This window comes from Papio anubis, chromosome X, assembly GCF_008728515.1.
Source record: "Papio anubis isolate 15944 chromosome X, Panubis1.0, whole genome shotgun sequence".
NCBI lineage: Eukaryota > Metazoa > Chordata > Mammalia > Primates > Cercopithecidae > Papio > Papio anubis.
Window position 1 is genome coordinate 99587028 of NC_044996.1, and position 24300 is coordinate 99611327.

The 24300-nt window shown below is 39.0% G+C and overlaps 1 long non-coding RNA gene across 1 annotated transcript in view; it reads left to right on the plus strand.

Moving 5' to 3' along the window:
* Nucleotides 1–6074: 6074 nt before the first annotated feature.
* LOC116272127 overlaps nucleotides 6075–24300 on the plus strand; it is a 29801-nt gene continuing 11575 nt past the window's right edge. Inside the window, exon 1 of the long non-coding RNA XR_004180846.1 lies at nucleotides 6075–10649. This is a non-coding gene — a long non-coding RNA (uncharacterized LOC116272127). The remainder of the gene's footprint in view (nucleotides 10650–24300) is intronic.

Here is a 24300-nt window from a genome sequence, read left to right on the forward strand (position 1 = left end):
ACCTTTCAAATTCAGTATTGAGTCCCCAATCTTCATCTTATTCAGCCTACTGGTAGGATCTGGCCCAACCAATCATGCTCTCTTCCTTGAAATCATTTTTTTTTTCACTTGGCTCCTTGATGCCACACTTGGTCCTTTGCCTACCCAGAGGGTGATCCATGCCAGTCTTCTTCGCTGATCCTCCTGGCATTGCTTCAGCCTCTTCATATTCAAGTGCCTCAGGCCTCCACAACTTCTGTAACTGTCCTCACTCCCAAATTATCTAGTCCCTTGACATTAAATGTCACTTAAACACTGATGATTTTATCTTGGAACTCTGCTCAATTTCAACCATCTTTTCTGCCTCTCTGCTTGGATCTCTGATTGGCATCTCAAGCCTAGCATGTCCAAAGCTTAACTCTTCATTTCTTTCTACACACTTTCTCACCCCTGCCATACCCAAACTGCCCCATCTTGGTAAATGTCAGTGCCATTTTTTAAAATTGCAAAATCCTAGTGCTGCTACTGACCCCTCTCTTTAGCTTCTACTTCACATCAGCAAATCATGTCTGCTCTTCTTTTAAAATATATCCAGAATCGGACCACTTATAATCTCCACTGCTACTACCTAGTTCAGGCTGCTGTCAGGTCTTATCTGGAGGCAATCAGTTGGGTGCCTTATTCCACCCTTGCCTTTGGAATCACCCTGTAAAGATTCTTAGATATCTCCCAATCTACTCACATGGGTTTCCATTTCTCTTGGAGTAAAGACCATAGCCCTTGTAAAGACAATGGCCTAGAAAGTCCTATGTGATCTGCCCTCCCATCTCTACCAAACCCAGTCAGTCTCATATCCCTCTTCATTCTCCCTTGATCATTTTGCTGTGGTGACACTGGCTTCTTTACTGTCTCTTTTACAAGTTTTCTCTGCCTTGCCCTCTCATTTGTTGCCTAGATATTTATGGGACCTACTACTTCTCTTCCTTTAGATCTTTGTTTAAATGCCTACTTGATCAGAGAGGCTTTCTTTCACTGATCACTCTAAACAAAATAAGTTGCTGCCAACCCTACTGCCACCCACATATCCCAGGATTGCCTGCCTTCTCTATCCTGCTTGAGCACTCATCACCCGGAGCATATTATGTAGTTACTTGGTTGTATTTCCTTCCCCTTTAGACTGGATAGGGAATTTATCTCTTGTTCATTGCTGTATCACCTTAACCTAGTGTGGTGCCTGGAAGTTAGTAAGCACTCAGTAAACATTTTTTAAATGACTGAGTGAATTTCCTAGGCAAACTGGTCAGAAATAGGCTATAGAGAATGGAAGAGTGGCTGTACCTGCCATTTAATATGCTCTCAATAAGATTACATTTATTGAAATAAGATTTTATTGGCAATGAAACAAAATGCTATTGGGCATACAGAAAGGCATGAGAAAACCAGGCACTAAATTTGATATTAGTCAAGCAAATGTTCATAGTTGGAGAAATGATTGAAAGTCTATCTTTTCTTTCATAACAACAACTAGAAAGATAGAAGGAGTTTGAAGCTGTGTTATGTTTTGTTACTGAGTTACAGTCAGAAGGACTGCTGATCACACAACAAGCAATGCAACTCAAGGCAGAAGAAATTGCCAAATCCCCCAGAACAAAGCAGTGAGGAACTAGTTTGACTGTCACCCAAGACTGTCTTTAAGGCATTGTGTCATAGTTAATTGGCAAAGTTTGTTTTTTTCCTAATGATACATAAAATAATGAAGTGTCTTACAATCAACAGAGTTTTAGCTTGAATAAAATAGGGTGGATCTCTTTTCTAGATCTTAGAATGATGAAACGAATTTATAAATCTTAATTTTGTCATTTATGGTTGTTAGTTTACATCTTAGTTTCTAAGATAACAAATGTTACTCTTCCTTATTAGTTAAACCAAGAAGGGAGAGATTTGGCCAGACACTTGTGCTATCATTTCTTGGTTTCCTTACTGAAAGCCTTTCTCCAAGCATTACGTACAGAACTAGCATAATTGGGACCAATTATCCAGTCGTGAGTTTTGACTTTTGGTTCTCATGATTAGTTTGAAAATAATTTTTTCAGACAGCTGCAGGTTTTGTTTTTCATTTTTTTAAAAAATAATTATAGGTTCCTAAGAAGTTATAAAAATAGTACAGAGAGGTCTCGAGTATCCATCAGCTAGTTTCTCCCCACAGTGACATCGCCCATAACTGTAGCACAGCTGCAGTTTTAATAGATCATTTTGTTCTTTTCCCATGACCTGTTGGAGTAGGAATAGAGAGATCAGGTAATTTTGTTATGCTCTAAGCCACCTCACTTTAGGAGGGAGTGTTTCTGGTAACAGGTGGTGAGCCCAGAGGCACAGTTGCTATAGAGGGACTAATACATTGATTTTCATGACCTAGAGGAAATAATCACTCAGGTTAAAATGTCTTCAAGAGTTAGTGGCCTGAAGCTCTCCAACAGAGAAACTCCTAATTGATTTGTTTTTGCTTCAGCACAGCTTTCTTTTGAAGCAATCATTTTAGGGTGATTTCAGGTGCTCCAAAAAACCTCTTGAAATAGACCAACTTAAAGATCTAGAACCTTAGTTGGAAGGGACGTGAGGTCAACCTTACCCATTGGATAGGGTCAACCTTACCCATTGGATAGGGTGATTTTCCCCTTAAAGACCCAGTCAGGTTACTGTTGCAGTTCTTCTTAAGATCCTTTTCTGCTTAAGGCCTCAGTCCAGTTTCCACATGATGGACTTTTCTTACCCACAGATCAGACAACAGACAGGTGCCTCTGTGTTTTCCTTTTCTCCTTTCAGTTAAGTACATCTGCATTCTCAAATCTTGTGGTGGTTTTAGCCACCCACTCCTGACCTCCCTCCTACTTGCTGCTTCTCCACAGGCTGCAGTTTTTTGATAGCTTGGCCACATCCTAGAGAGAAGATAATGGTGGTAAATTAGGGAGTGAGCTGAGAGAGGTACATTACAGCAAAAATATGACAGAAGGTATTTGGTACAAGATTGGAAACTAAAGCTCATTATTATAATTATATTCTTCAAATAAGGGTAGTGCCTTCCTTACCCTGTTTCTCTTTCCTATTTCTATTATTTGTTATCTTTCACTTGCACTTTTGGACACCCTGTACTGTCTTCTGTCCCTTGAAGCCAGACTTCTAGGGTATGGTCTGCATTGTGAGCGGCCCTGATATCCCTATTTCCTCAGTCCAAATACTCACCTTTTGTTTTCTGCTTCTGCTGACTCTTTCACTACATCACCTCAGCCAAGACCACCACCTCCACCTCCATCTCCACCTCCACATCCACCTCCACCTCCACCTCTCGCTCCACCATTGTCCTCCACCTCTACCTCATTTCCATCATTGTCCTTGCCCAAATGCCTGGCCTTCAAGTTGTCTTTGCTGCTGTTTTTTATTCTTTTCTCTTATCACTAGATGAGAACCACGTCATGTTAGCATAGTTAGTGACTATGCTGAGACCAAACAGCCTTAAATTCATGTATACTCAGCATCAATGATGCCTTTGAAAATTCTGATTCTCCCCAGATAAAATATCAGAATGGCAACCCCTGCCCCCTGCCCCTGACCTTCAGCCTCAAACATCTGGCATTTTGGGAGCAGATAAAACCCACACAGAGTGCCCAAGGACTCTTTTCTTCAGAGGGCTGGAACTCTGAGAATTTTCCCCTGCAATTGCTATTTGAAATATTTTTTTAAAAAAGAGAGAGAGAGAGAGAGAACTAAAATATGAACTGGAAATTTCTACAAGCTGCCGGCCCCTTGCAATAGATGCAGGTCAGGATGTGACAAAATTGGGTTTGGGAGTATTATTTCTACTACATAAGAAGTTAGTTGAGAGAGCGCTGACTTGAAAGGTAGAAGGTCAAATACTGCAATACAATTAACTTGGCTTAAGTGGGGTGGTAGAGAACCTGAGGGTTGGGGGTAGAGGTAGCCAAGTCACCTGTTCTGGAAACAGATTTGGCCCATTTTATATGAACCCAATATTGATATATCTTTGTAGATTATGTAAATATGTTTTGACTGAGGTCTCCAAAATTGTTAATGTTCTATAGGCAGACTTAGGGATATGCAAACTTGGGCATACAAATTATCATCCCTAAAGAGCTTACCATTACAGATTAAAATTTCCAAATTGAGGAACACATAGAAATAGAGAAGTAAAAGCATTGGCTTATTCAGAGTGGTCTTGAATTTATTTGGAGACCCCAGTAAAGATACTAGCACAAAAAACAGTGTTATATAAATAGAAATGAACTTTGGAAAATCTGACAATGTGATAAAGACTCTATTCTCTGAGCTCCTGGGTGTAGAACATTCTGTAAGGGTACTAATTCATAGAGAACATTTGCTTAGCTAAAGAATATCCATACTTACGTTTAATAAAGGAAAAAATCACGGGTGGATAACTAAGCAGACAATGTATTTTAGCTCATTTGTGTAGTAAAACATGTAACAGAATCTCAGTAGAGTTCAAATATGCCCTCTTGACTTCCGAATGCATAGACTCCTTTAAAATAGTATTTTAGTTGTTCAAGCCTTCCCCCTTAGCCATTTTACACCTGGTAATAACTATGTAAATTCAGAAAACAGATTTTATATGTTTTGATCCATCTTTTCCTTCATATTCCTCTTAGCAAATTCTTACATTGATGAAGATCTGCTTATTTCACCCTAAGGCAATTCAAAAGTTCTGTATGACAACTTTATTCTCACTGCCAACTATTAGGAAAGGAATGCCCACTTTTCTCTGAGGGCGTGTTGTTGCATGAGAGGTTGAACTCATTTTCTGAGCAATTGTTTTTATAAATTCAGTATTTTGCTTCCAGTGTTCATGGCCAGATAGTGTATAACCTGGTCTCTACCCAGTATTATCCATGCTGTTTTCACACTTACCTCCAAGGGCCAAAGATTATCTCACAGAAGCTCCGAAAGAATTCCTGTTTCTGAAATTCATGTGTAAAAGGAAATTTTTAAAGGGAAGAGGGTGATAATTGAGTTCAAAGTCTGAAGAATTTCTGTGAAGGATTATATTGATTAGTAACAAAAGCTCTCCGGCATTTTCAGGCAGACATGTGAAAAAAGTAGTGATTGTAATTAATTTTTAGTGAGTGCCGCATATTTGATAATTGCTCTGATTCACGCTATTATATTCCTCTTCCTTCACCCACAGCAAAATAAGCCTAATTTGATTCATACCCTTAGGAAGAAGAAAAAAAAAAAAAGCCTAAGATTACTCACATGGCTGTGATTCAGCTCTTGGCTCCCACCACCTCCTCCTCCTCCTCATCCTCCCTTTCTCCCACCCTGCCCACTCCCATATTCACTCCCACCCAGTGGTGTTGCCATCAAAAAACTGAGTCAGTTTGTTCTTTAAAATGGGTGGGGAAAGAAGAAACTAATAAAAACTTTTCTGAGCGAAGTATACTGCTTAGATCTGAAATCATTGCAGGAAGACAGGCAAAGCGGCTACTTACATAACATGAGAAGCTTGAAAGAGAGGCCAGCCCTCATAAAGAAATGTTCCGATTGTCTTATATAAGACTAGTGTAGCTTGTGTGCATGTCTGTAGAGGCATACACATAGCCATGGAGGCAGATTTCTATGAAAAACCTCTGACATTGTGAATCTTACATATAATGTATACAGAAAGAACCTTGTTTTCAAAGTAGGATACTTTGCTATAATCAAAAAGTGAATATAGAAGCAATCCAAAGATTTCTGATCATTGCAAAACATAGGTGATAAAGACATTTTGTATGCCTTCAAATGAACGTGTGACTTGGCAGCTTGAGGTGTTTTTGTTGTTTGTTTGTTTTTCTTTTTCTTTTTTGACAGTGTCTTGTTCTGTTGCCCAGGCTGGAGTGCAGTGGCACAGACCACGGCTCACTGCAACTTTGAACTCCTGGGCCCAGGTGATCTTCCCATCTCAGCTTCCCAAGTAACTGAGACTACAGGCGCACAGCACTGTGCCTGGCTAATTTATTATTATTATTTTTTGTAGAGATGAGGTCTCACTATGTTGCCCAGACTGTTCTCAAACTCCTGGGCTTAAGCGATCCTCTCACCTTGGCTTCCCAAAGTGTTGGGATTATAGGCGTGAGCCACTGCACTCAGCCACCAGATTGTTTTTTGTTTCTTTCCTGAGGAACTGTAAGATTAGTACTGAAGGTGACAGCTCACCCTTAGGGAGCTGATGGTGGTAGCAAACATTATTGAGGCAGCAGTCTCTGTTCCTTGCTTGTATTTTTTTTGCTTATTCCCGTTCTTCAGATGAAGTAAAAGCCGTAGAGAAATGAAGGGACTCTTCTAAGTCCCCACAGGTAATAACCTCAGAGACAGTGTTAGAACCCAAGCTGTTTGTCTTTACCCTGACTTGTAACTTTGGTTTTTTGGGAGCCTGACACAATAGGATCATTTGGTATTTTAGAACTTACCCAAGACAGGAGTGGCGGTGGACAGGAAGCTCCATGCTGGACCTCCGAACCAGCCTTGAACTGAACTGTTGAATCAGGTCTGTGTGCATCTTCAAACCAGGCTGTGACATGGAGGGGAACAGAATGGAGCCTTCCCCCATCACTCATTTGTAATCCCAACCACCCTCTCTTCATTTTGCTGGCTTTTCCCCCATTATGTTACCATCTGTCTCCAAAACATTGCCTGGGTAAAGACAAGCTGGAGCAGTTGCTCGCCCTCAAACAAAACACAGAACTACTTCTCCTCACTCCCATTCCCCCCCACCCCCGACTAGTGCCAAGCACCATATTTGAGGAATTCCATATTTATAAAGCTTGCTTGCACCTCAATGATGCCTGCTTGCTGTCCTTTTTATTATTCTTCAAATACGTTATGTGCTGACTGGAAACGATTAGCTGTTGTTACTGAGGGGTTTGTGGGATGCTTGAAACAGCTTCATATAGTTCTCAGATGGAAATGCGTGCTGTTTGCTCCTTTAAGAAATGAAATTTCTTAATGAAAGACAGCATAGAGGAGAATGCATACTGAGGTTCCCCACCCAACTCTCTGGGTTTCTCTTAGGGTAATTGTGGTACGGTTTTATGTCATGGCCCTGTGGAGCGAATAAACAGTGGATCTTGGGTACTTTTTTCTGAGTCTGTACCCATCTCTTCATGCCTCTGACTAGGGGCCCTTGTTAATGTCAAGGGCAGTGCTCTGTCCCCAACAGAGCTGTAGTGTTGCCCCCAGTCTCTGACCCACTCACCTTCTTTCCTGGCTGATGACACTTCCAGTGTCCTGACACATCTGGGCAGACTGGAATTGGAGTTCTTAAATGCCCTCTCTGACTGGCCCCAGCTCGATTCTGCACTGGCCTTAGGAGACTCCACAAAGTTTGGAGAGGAAAGACCCAAACAGGTCTCAGATGTAAAACTGGATGAGTATTTCAACTGCTGAAACTTCAGGAGGAAAATATGGATTGGCTACGTGTTTGCCAACATTAGTAAAGTAGTTACTAGTGATTTCTTTTTTTAAAAAGTTATGGAATCATATTTTTCTCATTCAGAAGTGTTACTTAGGGAATGACTGAGATGTGTATGACTCCAGAGTTCTCTGTCAGACACTGTTCTCAGCCCTTAACGTAGAGTCATTTTTTAATCCAGGTGCCACAGCTAGGAACAGCAGAACCAGAAGCCAAACCCCAGCAAGTCTGGCTCTGGAAGCTAGACTCTTCAAAGATGTCATAGGCCCTTTTAGATGCCAGAGTTTTAGATGTTCCATTTTATTCACATTCTATTTTCATAGCCTGTGTTTATTTCCATTGAAAGCCGTGTAATTATAGACTTTATGTTCTGTATCTTAGCAAGGTAACTGTCTTTAAGCCAATAAAACTTAATACATTACTGTTGAAGTATGAATAAGTTTTAATAACCGAGAAATACGCACACATACTTAGAATTCAAAAGTATAATTTGGAAGTGCACTCGAAATAGTTTCACGTGATTTCAATTTCTGAAAATCAATTCTGTATGTAAATTGAATGTAGTGTTTATTCCAGTAAAACCCTGCCGGAAGTCTTTTTTATAAAGTGAATAATCAACTCCTGAATTAACTGTTATACATGGCTTCAGTGTGTACACCTTTTCTGTGCTCTCATCTGCCAATCTGAAAATTAGATATCTGAACATTTTTCTGTGTCTCAAATGTTGGATGTATTTCCTGTATCATAATAAAACTAGTTATCCATCAAGGCATAATCAACAATAAATGCCAAGCCTTAGAGCAGTTGCTGACTTTGCTCAGGGTTAAAGGAAGTATGCTGAAAAGAGATAACTGTAGTTCAATTGCTCAGTCCAAGCCTTCCAGATTTTTCATGTGGGGAATTGCACTTCTTATTACTGTATTCTTCCTGTCTACATAATACCTGGGAACAATTTACTCCCTGTAATGCCACTCCCATCTTGGTAGTAAAGTTTTTACTGAAGAGGAAGACCTTTAGGGCATGTCAGTTTATTTAATTGGAATTTTCACTGGTGACTTTCAAGTTTTGATTTCGCAGCTTTTAGGCAGGTCAAGACTAAAGGACTGTACAGATTTTTTGGTAATGCGATTGTATTACATGTGTGCCGTGTGTGAGTAGCTCAGCTTAGAGTGTGAATTGCAGAAAATGCAAAAGTGAAAGCTGCAACATGGCTCTCATGCTCCCAACCACTTCCTGAAGAACCCCGCCACGCGGGCCCCAGACTTAGAGACTTGAATCCTCAGGATGGAAAGAGTCCAATTCCCTCCTGGTAAAGACCTCAAGTAAACCTAAATGTAGAAAACCTGTTTGCTACTCTAGTGTGAATTCAAACGTTTGGTTGCCTCCATTGTAAAAATTTCAGGGCACAATTCTGAAATTTAAAGTATTAGGGAATAGAGCCAGAGCGTTGCCATACCTTAAAAATAATCTTTCATCTCTCCTGTTTACATGATTCAACCCTTGAAACCAGTTGGAATGTGCGTCCTGATCTCTAAATGTACAAGTTATTTAAAAAAAAAAATGTGAGCTTGTCAGCTTAGCTACAGCCACCAGTCTAATAAAACTGAGTCACATCCAAATGGGCTGCACTTAAACTACCCTCCTATTCTAGGGAAAACGTGGCTGGGGGAGGCAGTCTGAGTCATCACCTGGTTTGTTTGACATACGCTTCCTTCCATAAATTGGGAATGGCGAGCGGCACAGTGTTCTGGGCTTGCCTGGGAGAAGGAGCTGTTGCAGCCTTGCATGATCAAAATAGGGCCTTTAGGTTTGAAGGATGAGGCCGAGCCCATATTTTGACTCCAAATGTCGGGGGAGGGGAGAAGAAGTCGACAGATCCAAACAAGGAATATTTGTAAGTACCATTTTTGGAGGTCGGAGAAATGGTAGGGGTGTTCACAGTTGAATTTCTTCCTAGGACATAAAAGGTGTTTAAGAGAAAAATTAGGGGCATTCAAATAAAAATAAATGGGTATCTATTTCACTAAATGGGCTCATTTACTTAACAAGAGTATTCTTGATGTGGACAGCTTAAAATGATTGAGAGAGAGATGATTTGGTAGTTACCATACAAATCTGTTCTGACAATGTTTAATTTCACTTAATTTATTTGACTATTTTAAAAGAAATGTATTTCACTTAGGAATCTTTTCATGGCAAATTTGAATCTTCTTTAGGAGTATTTTGAGGGGATGGGAAGAGAGGCTCATGTGTCTCGCACATTTTCCTACAGCGGTTTTGCTGTAGGAAAACCATTTTAAAAAGTTTAGAATGTAAAATTGTTGCAGACTATAGAGGAAGGGGAAGGAGGAGTAGATTTATAGCTGAAGTGGGTTTGTAAACTCAGCCTCTGCTTTGGGATTATTTTTTAATATGTGCCAGACATTCTTCTGATTTTCATCCTGGCTTGGTTGTGGCTCTTTCTCTGTCTGTGTGAGGCTGGGGTGTTCCCTGTTTTAAAGCCGTAGTTGTCGCAGCCTGGGCGTTTTCTGTTTCGGCTTATGGCTTTTTTTTCTCTTTTCCTGAATGAGTGTCCTTTGTGTAACCCCAGTAATTCAGAAATCCTGCAGTCATAGGGACTGCCCTATCATGTGACTTAGGTACTAGGTTCTGGCTGCGATTGGTCAGCAGCTAATTGGCGGGTCCCTATAAGAGGTCTTGGGTCGGGCATCCGGCCACTCTCCTGCCTGGGCTGCTGCTCAACGGGGGCTGGGGTGGGGGGCGGTGTCTGTCCAGTGATTCAGCCACATGTGATAGATGACCAAGTGACTGCTTTCTTGGGGTCCGCACACCAGTGGAAGACAGTCAAAGTGGTTGTGACAGACTTGATCAAACCCTGGGCTTCCTGAACTGGTAACTGTCACTTTAATATAGGTTACTGATTAAACTCAGAAAAATGCAGCTTAAAATCTTTGCCAGGAACTTGTGTGGACTTATTCCCTGTTCCCCCCCTACCCCCCTTGTTATGATTTGTTTTGTCACAGGAATGAAATGCAGATAACTCTTTAGAAAACTTTTGTAGGAAAAGCGCCTCGTGTGATCTGGAACAAAGACGTTTTATAATCAGATTTATCAAGCTGCGAAGAGGGAGTTTTAGTGAACGGAAGCAGCAGCATTCTGTCACCAGGAAATACTCCTTTATCCAGAATTGGTAAGTGAAAAGTGGCATTGCTCCCTAATAGATATCATATGTGTGTGTGGGAATTGAAAAATTGTTCACAGACCCCTAACAACTGTGTTGAACAGAGAACACATAAACAGTGAGGAGTTCTAAAAAAGAGCAGCACAAGAATACCGCATAAAGACTGAGAAGAAGCCAGGTAATAAACAAAAATGAGCTGAGTGCTATCAGTTTAGCTAAACATATGTAATACAGCTAGATTTGGTTGTTTTATTTTTTCTTGTTAGTGGAGGGGAAACATAAAATCAGAATGGGCTGTTTAGTAGAATTGCGACATTAACTTTCCATGGATGTAGATTTCCATTTAATCTGAATAGCATGTATGAAATTTGAAGGGATGCTTTCAGAATTAGTCTACTTGCCCTCCTTTCCTTTCCTCTGCATTAAGATGTCAAGTATTTAGTGAGAACCTTACAAGATGAAAGTTGTGCAAAATGAAAGTTCAAGTAGTGCATGGGAAACCCCTCCTCCTGATTGGGAAGGGTAGATTACAATGGCAATAGATTCTTTTTTTGTTTTTTACATTTGTGTCACTAATTTTAAGTTTGTTCTATTTGATTACATGAGGAAAGGGTGGTTATTTCTATCTATATGGTTCGTGACATTTTGGGAGATCATGATTAGTAGTTCTTACTGGTTTGGTATGCATGTTCCTGCCTGTCTCTCTTTCCCTGAAATGTTGAATTCAGTTTTCTAATCTTGAATCTGAGCTGCCTTTATGTTTAAGGGTTCTAGAAAATGACAATAAAGCTTTGAATACCTGTGTTATATACAACAGGTTCCTGTCCATGATGTATAAGGTAACACAATTTTATTTTAGGCATGAAGGTCTGATTTCTTGATTTGGCTTCTTAAGAATATACCGAAAAGGTTGAATAGAATAAGAAAAAGAATATTAGAAAAGAATGGTGGGTGACTGCCTGATTTTACTAGTTTCTTATTGGTCAATAGAAGTAATCATGTGATGTCTACTTATAGAAGCAAATGAAAAAAAATTTTGTTCTTTAGCTGCTGACAATTATATTAAGGCGATTTTGGCTATCTTCATTTATTAATTTGAATATATAATTATAACTGTTATTAACAGAATAAATTTTGGGTAACATAGGAAATAATAATTATTTCTTTCTTTTTAAGCCAAATTGGAAGTTGAGTCTACTTTTGGTTTCTATTCTGTTACTTTCAAAATCTTAAAATCCTTAACTCAAAAGGGAAAATGTATAATAAAACAGGATAGCAGTGCTGAAATTTCTCTCTGTTAGCAGTGGAGTGGGATGGGGGGGGAGGGAGATGAATCTAGTGAGATATATTAATTGTGTTTTCCTCCTCGTGTATACTTGGATAATTTTTGAGATCACTTTTCTCAGACTAGCAGCTCTCAAGACTTTTGCATAAGTATTTATTCTTAAAGAAATAGACAAGATAAGCACGGCTCTTAAGGGCAGGTCCTCCAAAAAGTCAGGAAATTGGTGATCCAAACTTGTGAATATGACAAGTCAATTTGACTTCATTAAGGTGTGGCATTAGTTTTCTTGAAGTACACCAATTTATAGGTTTTTAGAGTCTTGAAGACAGAAAAATGGCAACAAAGATTAAGGTACTTACAGGTAATTTATATTCAACTGCTAGCTTATGTTTTCAACTCTGTATTTCATGTAAGTAAATACTTGGGGAGAACATGATGATTTAATAATCTGGATAAATACTGCTGTGCCTGTTGGAAAAAAGCCTCTAATGTTTAGGTTTTCCTCATCCATTTAAAATCCATTGTTTTGAATGATAAAATGTGATAGAAGCAGGTTGGAACAGTAAATGCTAGAAAGTATATCCCAGAAGAATTATCTGAGAACTTCATGTTTTCAATTCTATTTGCCGTTCTCTGTTCTTAATTTATTAATTTTTAAAAGTACATCGAAAGTGAGTAACATTGCTTGCTCTGAATTCTCCTCTGGGGTCATTGAGAGTATTCACATTTTCGTATACCCTGTTAAAAGATATTAATGCCTTTTGCATATGTCTTTATCTTTGTGGGTATGTAAAGCGACAAACTGAAGGGATCTGGTCAAGTGACAGACCTCAAAATAATTTCTCTGAAATAGTATTTGAATTTGCATGTTCAGGAATGTAAATGCTTTCCCTTTGGGCTTGTTTCTTACGTTTTTGGTGTAGTATACAGTTTTACCCAATTCAATTTTTTTTCTTTTGAGGTCTGTATATGTATGGGTGTATATATTTGATTTGAAGGGGGAGTTTTAATCATTAGCGAAACAAGTGGCTGTTTGTTAGAACCCAGATAAGCCTTGTAGTGTTGTTCCTATGACAACTGAGTAGTTGGGTGTTGAAATGTAGCTTTAGGTTCTTGGTTTGGAAATGTCATTCAGACCTCCCACTATAGTCTCATTGAGTAGGAGGATAATGAGAAGGGGAAAAACCATGAAGCAACATAAGTATCTCCGTTCGTTTCATGTCTTCCTGACTTGCTTTTGTGTACAGGATCGCCATGGGAGTGGTAAACACAGGTCTTGAACAAAGCAATACTTCAATAAAAAAAAAATACATGGAAAGGGGTCAGAAAAGTTGGGGAAGATAAATAACGACACATGGGGGCAATAAAGAGGCAGGAGAAATAGGCTTCCACGGGTTTCTGCAAATCCTTTATCCATTCTACTGACCAGCAGTGAGAACATCTTGAACCAGTTATTGTATAGCTCTTCAAGAGCTGTGAATTTCCTTCAAATGCAATGTGGAGAAAATTCCTTTGGTAGCAGGATGGTTTACCACTTTGGCATAACATTGATTCATCTCCCCCAGGCAGACTACAGAGGATACTGTGTTCTTTTAAGGCACATGTTTTTCAACCAGTTGTTCATTTGTCATTTAATAGCTTTTGTCTTTTTTCTATGGGAAAGACAAGGTTATGCTATTAAAATAGTGATAAAATTTAAGTATTTTATCCTATATTCAAAAAGTGCTTTTGAAAAGTACTTAGAAAAAGATTGTTTGAGACCTGTTGTTGGTGGAAATGTTTGTGAATGGAGAATCTATGGAACACTGTATTTGAGAAGAGGGATTGTTTAGACTAATATTTGGCATAGCTTAATTATGCAGTTGTTGATTTTCCATGTCTGAAGGTCTTCCTATTTCCTACTCCTAAATAGATTTTTTTTGTATTGTATATATTTAATGTGTATAACATGAGGTCTTGATATACATATACACAATAAAATGATTACCACAGTCAAGCAATTAACATACACGTCACCACACATAGTTACCTTTTTTTTTGTAGTAAAAGCACCTAAAATCTACTCCCTTAGCTACTTTTTTTAAATTTGGTTGCTAGAACCTCCTGAAGTTAGAAATAAAAAGATTTCAATGGGGTTAGTCCCTTACTTAATAAATATACGCCCACCATCTCTTCTGTAATTCAAAAAGCTCTGAAAATCAAAGGATTTTCATGAAATTTGGCAGCAAATCCTGACCTGAAGTGATGTGAGGCTAATGATAGTGTTTGTTTAGCTCGCTCAGAATGAATCTTTGTATGTTTTACTCTAGAAGTATTAATGTGTTTGATCACGGAGTATTGTTCCAGACTCCCCTAGAGGTTTATATACTATGTTGAATAGTCAACCTATTACCTTTATAAAATAATAATAATAATCCATCTGAGTGTCAGGTAAGCATTTGTGGACCCATAATTACTGACATACATTGAGCTCATATTATATGCCAGGTACTGTTCTAAATGAATCACTGGTATCTAAGAACCGTGCCTGGCACGTAGTAGGTACTTAGTAGACACGTTTTGGTAGGAGATGCTTTACACTTACTGACTTCTTTAACTCACAAAAACAGTATGTGACCAATATGCTTGTTACTCCCATTTTCACATGGTGAAACTGATGCACAGAGAGGTGAAGCAACCTGCCCAAAGTGACACAGTGACACAGGCAGAAAGTGGTGGAGCCACGATTTGAAAGCAGACAGTCTAGCTCCAATCTGCTCTTAATGATTCTGATTCAGATACAAGGGAGGACTGGAGATGTGGCCCTGGACTTCTTAACTGAGTCAGAGGGGGTGTTTGAGTGATTTACTTTATTCATAGTCACCTTATACCTCCTATGAGCAAGAGCTGGTGATATCACCACTATGGTCATTAACCGGGGCTGTGGTGGAATGCTTGTAACAGGTTCTCCTGGGTGGGAGTGTAGGAATTCTAGGGGTCTGAACTCTCCTCACAGACTTCCCAAGGTGATTTCCATCAGTAAATCAGCCCGACTGCTTCCTCTTGAAAAATTAAGACATAGGAAATAACTCTTTCCTTAACCCTAAGGAAGTTTCCTTGAACAGTGGGAAAGACCTTTTTGTAGACATTCATTAGACCCCTTACCCAGCAGGAGGTATGGAATCAATAAAGAGGGCACGGGTCACCTCCGAGGGTGTGGGCTCCATGGCTTGGGAACTAACTGGGACACAGCAAAGCCCTTTGGGAGAAATCAGGCAGCCCATGGAGCTTCAGCTGCATGACTCTTTGAATTCACAAAAGGATACCCTTAACAGTACTTCTCAAAAAATGTATGTAAGGCATGTCTCAAGTCCCTATATATTTCTAGGAATAAAAGAATTCATTTCAAACTGATGGCAATCTCCCCATTCTATTCCCCAGCTTTCGATCCTTCTTCCTGCTTAATTTTTCTTCTTAGCACTTGCCTCTGTCTGACATATTGTATGTCTTACTTATTTATTCATTTGGCATTTTAGTTAGACACTAGCAGTATTGTTTTCTTTGAATACATTTGAAGGTCCTAGATTTATTTCTTTTTGATGTTCATCTTCCAACTCGTTCCCTCCTATCAATCTCAGACTGCTGTAAATAAATGACTTATTGTCCATTTTTTTTTACTATTAGTTATCATATTTATTTTTCTTAAACAAGCTGTACTGATTATACAATCTGAATATGGAGAATAGACGTCTTCATTCAGGAGGGGAAATTGAGCCAAATTTGAACACAGTCATTGGGTAACAAATCCAGAAGATTAAGTTACTAAGGAGAACATGCAAAGTAAACACTTGCATTTTATGAACTACCTTCAATTTAGATAGACAACTGGGTAACTGTATATGACATGTTTTGGGAGTAAGACCTGTTAAACCTACCTACTTCCTACTGTTTTCATTTGAAAAATAAGTCAATTATTAAACAGTTGTTCTACACATTAAAGACTGTAAGTGATTTAACCTTGAATATTTCCTGACTCAAGTTCTTAAAATCCTCAACTCTAACCTCTTGTTTTTCAACCCCATATTTATGTATTTATTTATTTTATTTATTTATTTATTATTATTATTATACTTTAAGTTCTAGGGTACATGTGCATAACGTGCAGGTTTGTTACATATGTATACTTGTGCCATGTTGGTGTGCTGCACCCATCCACTCGTCAGCACCCATCAACTCGTCATTTACATCAGGTATAACTCCCAATGCAATCCCTCCCCCGTGCCCCCTCCCCATGATAGGCCCCTTCCCGAGTCCAAGTGATCTCATTGTTCAGTTCCCACCTATGAGTGAGAACATGCGGTGTTTGGTTTTCTGTTCTTGTGATAGTTTGCTAAGAATGATGGTTTCCAGCTGCATCCATGTCCCTACAAAGGGCACAAACTGATCATTTTTTATGGCTGCATAGTATTCCATGGTGTATATGTGCCACATTTTCTTAATCCAGTCTGTCACTGATGGACATTTGTCAACCCCATATTTATTCTAGTTTATTCTTTCCAACATATTTAGGATAATCTAAAACATAAAGTAAAAAAAAAAAAACCCACATATATTATTAACTATAAACAATGTGGTGTGGTTATATAAATGCATCATTTTAGTTGATTTTTCTTTCAGGCCTAATTTTTCTTTCTTGTTGCTTTTTGTTTTTGTTTTTGTTTTTGTTTTTATTTTGAGACAGTGTCTTGCACTGTCACCTGGGCTGATGCGTAATGGGTGACTCGAAACTCCACCTCCCTCCTGGGTTCACGCGATTCTCCTGCCTCAGCCTCCTCGGTAGTTGATTACAGGGCGCCTGACTGCCACTCCGCCAACTTTTGTTGTTGTTGTTGTATTTTAGTAGAGATGAGGTTTCACTGTGTTGGCCAGACTGGTCTTGAACTCATGACCTCAGGATCTGCCCGCCTCAGCCTCCCAAAGTGCTAGGATTACAGATGTGAGCCACCATGCCCGGCTTAGACTAATTCTTAAAGGAACAGGTTAGATACATATAAAAGTTGAATTTAGTATGCTTTTGTAAGTCAGTGTAATGATTGAGACATTTTGTTTTCTTAGCTATATTTTATAATAAAATAGTTCTAGTTACTTTCTTTTAAATGGTTAATAAAGTAATAACTTGCTTTTTAAAAATATAGTATACCTATTTAAGGTAGACTATGAAGAGTAGGCTAAGGTTTTATTTTAAATTCTCTCCCCTTTCTGCCATGGAAGAGTTTAATTCCCCTGATGTGCTTATGGTATTGAAAGCCCATTGTTGGTGTTGGTATTGGAAGAAAGCTTAGTTGTTCTGCGTTTCCTAAAAGGAGAGGGAAGAAAGATTTTTAAAAGTGAAAATCCATTGATTTTTTTTTTCTTGATTAGGATTTGTGTAATATATCTGAAGTGAGACTAGAGTTCTTAAAGTTGAGAGAAACAGTAAATCTGTATACACCCAACAAAACTTTGCAGGGAACATTCAGAGTTTAGATTACCTGAAAAAAAATCTTCAAATCTTCAGACGTTTTCCAGAGGGTGTTAGTGCATGAAAATGGTACCCATGACCCCAAGAGGGTGTCCATTCACGGCATCCATTGAAGTAGTTTACTCCCTAAGAGGCCCAGGCTTTGGAAATCAGTAGATTTGTGCTTTAAGCTCCCTTTGCCCCTTGCTAGCTGAGTAAGCTATTCCGCCTATTTCCCTGAGCCCCAGAGTGTAGAGCATCAGAAGTAGTGCGCAGGTTTGTTGCGTGAGATAACACGAGTAAAGCACATGCTGTGGAACCTGGAGTAATGGTGCTTAACACACTTGCATTCCCTTCCAAAATCCCTTTAGGAACAGACTTCTTCAGTTTAGTCCTAAAGCCTGTAGATCCATGCTAAAGTGATATGACTTTTTTTCACATCGGATTAAGCAAAACACTGATGATGGTGACTGTCGCTTATTGTGCAGTTACCATGTTCTGGACAGGCATTGTTGTAAGGGCTCTACCTGCATAGACCCATTTTTCCTCATGGCAAACTATTGGTGCAATTATCATGCCCATTTCATAGATGAACACACAGAGGCACAGGAGAGGTAAAGGAACGTACTGAGGGCCACTCATCTGTCATGGAACCAGAATCTAAATCCAAATAGATTGTTGCCAGTACAGATGGTAAGTACATGTACTTCTGGCAGGAAAGCAGAATAAAAGTTGACTGAACCTGAAAGTCTCGGAAATGGTCTTCTCATTCTATTCTGTAAAGTGTCACGTCTTCTAGGCCTACCTCTCTCAATATTGAAATACAAAATTAACTTTTTCTGCTTTTTATTTCACAGATCAACGGGAACAGTCTTAGTCATTTGTGTTTCATGAGTTTTAATTAGGCCACTGCAGTCCAGGAGGGGAATTCCTTGTTTTCAGTTGATCTCATATACTAACAAGTTTACTCATGTAACTTCCCCTATTTTTTTCTCTAATGTTTTCACTTGAAAGTGGGGGTGGGAGGGAGAAGTATGTTAGCATTTGAGTCCTCGGGATGCACTTACATCAACCTTTCTGGAAATTCCTTCTTGCTGGTATAGAACTAATACATAGAAAAATGAAATGAGTAAGAATCTGTATTTACTAATATTTTTCTTCTTTATCTCCATCTAGTTCTGGATATTTTCTGGAGGATGGGGTAAAACTTCTAGATAAAGAAGCACAGGAAGCCATCTATGTGCATAGAACCTTATGTTTGGGTGTGGACTAAATTTTCAGAATATGGGAAAGGAATTTCACATTGAGAATTTCCTCTTTGAGATGTAGACTGAGAATTTTGACTTAGAAGATGAGGGCTGGTTATCCTAGCCCGTGGGTCCAGAGTGCTTGGAAATCTCTTAAAAAAAAAAATCCCCTGGCCTTGGACTGAGCCTGCTCTTGGGGGATTTATTAATCATGCCTGCCTTCATTCTTTCCTTTGTTTGTTCATTCCTTCATTTGTCCATGTTCTCGCATAAGTCTTTCAACATCTACCTGCAAAGAGGTGAAAGAAATGATGGGAGTGAGAGTCCATCGGGGGACGGGAGAGGAGTAGCAATAAACTCACTCTTTGTTCCTTTCACCTCACTGACTGAGTCTTGTATCTGATTGTTTGCCCCTTTTGAGACAACGTATATTTCACAGACAGATACTCATGAAGGTCTTTAAGCATCTTCCTTTGGGAGCCGGGTTTCTTTTTTTTAAAGTGAGAGGAGAAAATGCTTGTGAGGGAAAAACAATGCAGAGAAATGGTTTTTCTTGCTTTCTTTTTAATGTTGGCGGAAGAAGGGTTCATAGTGGGGAATGTATCAGTAAATATAATCTAAGAGCGCCCATGCTTTCAAATAATTTCCTTGTTTGAAGAATATTAAGTGCAGTGGTGTTTGCAATTAATGATCACAACCAGTTACAGATTGCTTTGTTCTTTCTCCTGCTGCTTCACTTGCCTATGCTTTAAAAAAAAGAACATTAAGAAACAACAAAGGCCAGCACGAAGATGTCTTTAAAAATAATTTGAAAATAGAATTTAAATTAATTTAAAGGTAAGAAGTATTGCCATGCCCTCAATCAAATTTATTATGACTTTTGGAAAATATCTCTAAGTAAATATATAGAAAATGAGGAATGAAGATAGGGGAGGACTTTTGGAATTTATACTACGATTCTTTCAAAAAATAATTACTCGTCTCCATGCTGTACTTAGGAATGCGCTTCCTTAAGACAGAGTCATTATGTTTACCTGTTATTTAAGTCTTGGTATCACCTCCTATAGTTTTTGAAAAACATCGCTCTTCAAGTTTTCTTGAATGGCACAAACTGTACCTGTGCATTTTCTGAAACAAGTTTGACCACACCAGCAAAGACAATGAAAATGCTTTGTCTTTCAGCATGAAATGTGAAGTCTACCTTATTAGTAGGTCTATACGGCCCAAGGGAAGAAAATGTTAAAGTAGATTTAAAAACAGAAACAAAATCACTCACACTCTAAAAGGATGTCTCAGTATTTCAAGGCTCTTCTCTCTATATATATTAAAGCAAATAAGGAGGCCTCAGGACAAGTTAGGTTGATAATGACAGTGAATATCTACCTTTCTCCCCATTCCGTTTGACATCCATACTCCAAAAGACCTTCCCTTATTTTCTATGCATAGGTAGCAGGGAGATTATAGAGAAACTGTTGTTTCTCCTGCTTTCTTTTTTACTCCTGGGGGAATGATCACTTTCCTACAGCTTTTGTCCACCTGGCCCTTGATGCGTTTGGAGTTTTGGTAAGGTGTTAACAAAAATGGTCTCAGGTGCCAACTAAGTTTCATATGCTTATAGCAGAACAGCAGACTAAGACACCACATGGGAAATGTACATTTTACAAGAATATATTGCACATCTACCAGGTGCCAAACAAGAGTTCTGGGTCTGAGAATACAGCAGTGAATAAAGTCCCTGCTCACATGGAGCGGGTAGGCTGATGGGGATGGAACTCGTAAGTATCTGGCAGGTGTTAGGAAACACTGCAGAGAAAAATAAAGCTGTATCAGACAGAGAGTACCTGGGGATCAGAGGTAGAGTGACGTTAACCAGGGCTAATAGGAAGGCCTCTTTGATATTATGAGGCCAGTGAGGAGTCAGCTGTGGGAGTGTCTGGGGGAAGAGGATTCCAGGCAGAGAAAATAAAAAAGTAACTGCAATAGAGATAGGAGCAGGCTTTGTGTGTCCAAGAGACACATTGTGGCAGATCAGGTGGGACTCTGTTGGCCGCAGTAAGAAGCTGTTTGGAAGGTAGGAAATGATAACTGGAGAGAGTGAAGATGGTATTCTGAGAGTCTAGGTGATTTATTGCAGGGATCCCGGAGAGTCGAGCCCCTTGTGCCTCATAACTGGAGTGTTTACAAGTCGTGTAAGGCCTTCTTGCAGTAAAATGCTACTTTTGTAATTTAAATTATTATGCTATGAAAATCTTAGTAAAGATAAAGTTGAACTATTTGAAGCACAATTACAGCTAAAAAGCACACAGTGGGCAATTCTTCTGTCACATCTACTCCTCAGAGAGATGTGGGGTACCTGAATGTCTAGCTGTGGAACGTTTTGATTTGATTTAAATTTGCCAAAAACTCATCTTCCATAAGGCACATCTTTGCTGATTTTTGCACTCAGTAACAAGCAGTTTAGAATTTTGAACTGAAGGGATTTAAATCCATGTTTAAAACGCTTTTATTTTAAAATAATTCTTAGTTTTATGTTCAGTCAGATGATAAGCTCCCTCTTATGTTTGGTACAGGTTAGGAAGTCTTGTTATATAGCACTTATTTTACAATTGCCGGTACAAAGAGAGTGTGGAAAAATAAAGGCAATTGGCCAGGTGGGAAGGGTAAAAATTTTTATGTACCTTTTCTCTTTTAAAGTTGTGTTAAATACATTTTTGTAATTTCTTAAAGGTAAAATTGATTGCCGTAAATTGATTGCAGCCCCCTGTCATTACTTCACTATTATACTCTGATACTAAATGCCCTATGTTTTGTATAAGGAAATGGGCAAGTTCTGTCATCTGGGAGTTTACATGTTAAGAGACATTGCAAGGGTGAGAACAGACATAAAATGTATATGTAATTATATCACAACATACAGGGCTTAGAAAGGGACTTGATAGCCTTTTATAGGTGTCGGTCCAGGTTTATCTTACCTGGAATACTGCCTGAGACTCTATACCTAATTCTTATTGCATAGCCTGACTTTCTATTAGTCAATGATACATTTGGGTTGGGTTAACCCTCATATTCTTTTAGCAAGGGACCCACCTGCAGAAAAGAGTTATTGGTTTTGTCATTTATAGTTTAGTTCAACAAGACCGGATTTCCTCACTGCCTTTGGCTGAAACTGACTGACTAAATCAGTTTCACTTGTGGGGTAGAGAAATGAGTAATTTGGGAACATAGAGTGTTGTGTGGAGGAGAGCTTAGTTTGCTCCTTTTCATCCTCCCCTTGGGTAAGAAGTCTGCATTGAGAGAGGGAGAAAGATTTGGGACATCATGGGGAAACTGACCTCCTTGGGTGAGCCACATTGGGAATTAAGAGAAAGATGTAAAAATGGACCAGAAGAGGATGTAGGGAAGCCCCAGGGCAGCCAGAGAATTTCTGATCCTAAGCTCAAGTGTCAGCCTCAGTTCTTCCTAGCATCTTGGACATGCTGTCCCTTCTGGCTTATCTCCTGCCAGACAAGGGGCATACTCCTGACTTACTGAGCATCCCGTCTCAGAGGAGCTAGGAGGACAAGAAATTCAGGAATGGACTTTCAAGACAACGTCTCCCCCAAGTCATCTGCATACATTTGTCTACTGAATCTACTTTCTAAGGGTAGGTTAATGTCTAAGAGATAGACATTAAGTTTCTTTTTCTACCAGCCTCTGACCCCTTGCTTTGAGGAGAACAGATGTGTTGTCTATGAAGTGGTGAGTTCTGTTTGGTCCTTCCTCTAAGATTGGTCACAGTCTTGATTTTCTGGGGCTCAAGCCATTTTGCCCCATGTGCTCTGGGATTTCCCCTGGTTGTCCCCCCATATAAGTAGACAACTTGCTGTCTGTGTTCTAAGACCTTCATATTTTTCCCTTTGACTTAAGTCTGTTCTGGAACAATTGTGTGGTGGCTGGGCACTGCAAAATGAGTCAGTTCCTGCAGTTCGGTTACAAGTTCTCAAAAAGTATTTCAGAATGTGGATGTGGTCAGCAGAGTCATTTTCCAGACATCTAAAAGGAAACCCACATCAACTGTAACAATTGAACTAAGAGCCGATGGCTCTACACAACAGAACAGGGCCTGCTTTTCCTCAAAGCCTGTAGGTGCCCTCAAATCTAGCATTCTCTATGGATCGGAAAGGAGAATTCATCTTCATGCTTGTAGATCACATTTTATCTGTTACTGTTGACACAAAAAAATGCGATAGAGGTTTTGGCCTTCATCACCTTTTGAATGTGGGCACAAATTTGACATAAGAAATAATTAGTAAAATGGAATCTATGGGATTAGAGTATACTTAGTACAAAGTGTGAAATGTGGCTTAGGGATAGACGCTTAGGTAATTGAGCTAATGCACGAAGGAGAGGTTAAGATGGTTTTGGTACCAATAGAGTACATCGAAATATGCTTATTTGGTTTACTAATAGTCTGAACCTGTGCAGACTTAGCAGCAATACTGATAAAATATCATTAAATCCTTTTCAAGCTTTAAAAGAAGTTCAAATTTGTCATAACATTTGGAGAATATTTTCACTCCACACAAGTTTTGGAAAATAATCTTTGTGAATTTTTTTATCCTTTTGGGTATCATGAATTGTAAAATTTTGTTGCAGTTCTCAGTTACCAGTCTTGCTCCACTCCGTAAAACTGATGGCATTTTCAATAATAATAAAACAAAATTAAAAAATGAGTAAACGATTTGAACAGACACTTCACCACAGAATATACGCAAATGGCTGATAAGCACAAGAAAAAATCTTCAATGTCATTAGTCATTAGGGAAACACAAGTCAAAACCACAGTGAGGTACTGCTACACACCTATCTGAATGGCTAAAATTTAAGAAGCCAGCCTTGCCAACTGTTGGTGAGGATGTGTAGGATTTAAAACTCTCATGTAAAATGATACAAACATGTCAAACGTACACCTATCATACGATTCAGCTGTTTTCACTCCCAGAGAAAAGAAAGTATGTGCTCACCTGAAGACTCGTACATGAATCTGCATAGTAGTTTTATTAGTAATAGCTAAAAGCTGGAAACAATCCTAATGTCTATCAACAGGTAAATGGATAAACAAATTGTGGTGTATCTGTATGATTGATACTACTCAATAAGAAGAAGGAATGAACTATTGATACCTTCAATAACATGGACGACCCTAACACATGAGAATCGTATGGTATGATTCCATGTATACAAAATTCTGGAAAATGTGAAAGCAGATCAGTGGTTACCTGGGGTAGGGGAGATGTGGGTGGCAAGAAAAAGGGGTTACAAAAAGGCCCGAGAAAACGTTCAGGCCGGTGGATAATTTCTCTGTCTTGTGTTGATGGTTTCATGGGTGTATATATGTCAAAACTTACCGTTTATACAATTTAAATATGTACAGTTTATCATATGTCAGTTATTCCTTAATTCTTAAAAAAACTTAAAATAAGAAATCATTGTTATAATAGATGGAAGGCTTCAAAATGCCCTAATTTAGCAAAATCAGCATTTATTGGGGGGTCGGGGGAACCTGATAGAGTTTTAATGGTTTGAGGACAGAAATACAACCTTCTAGTAGAGATGAGAAACCAAAGTTAAACAGTGAACATAATAAATGGGATCTCTTTAGTCCCTTTT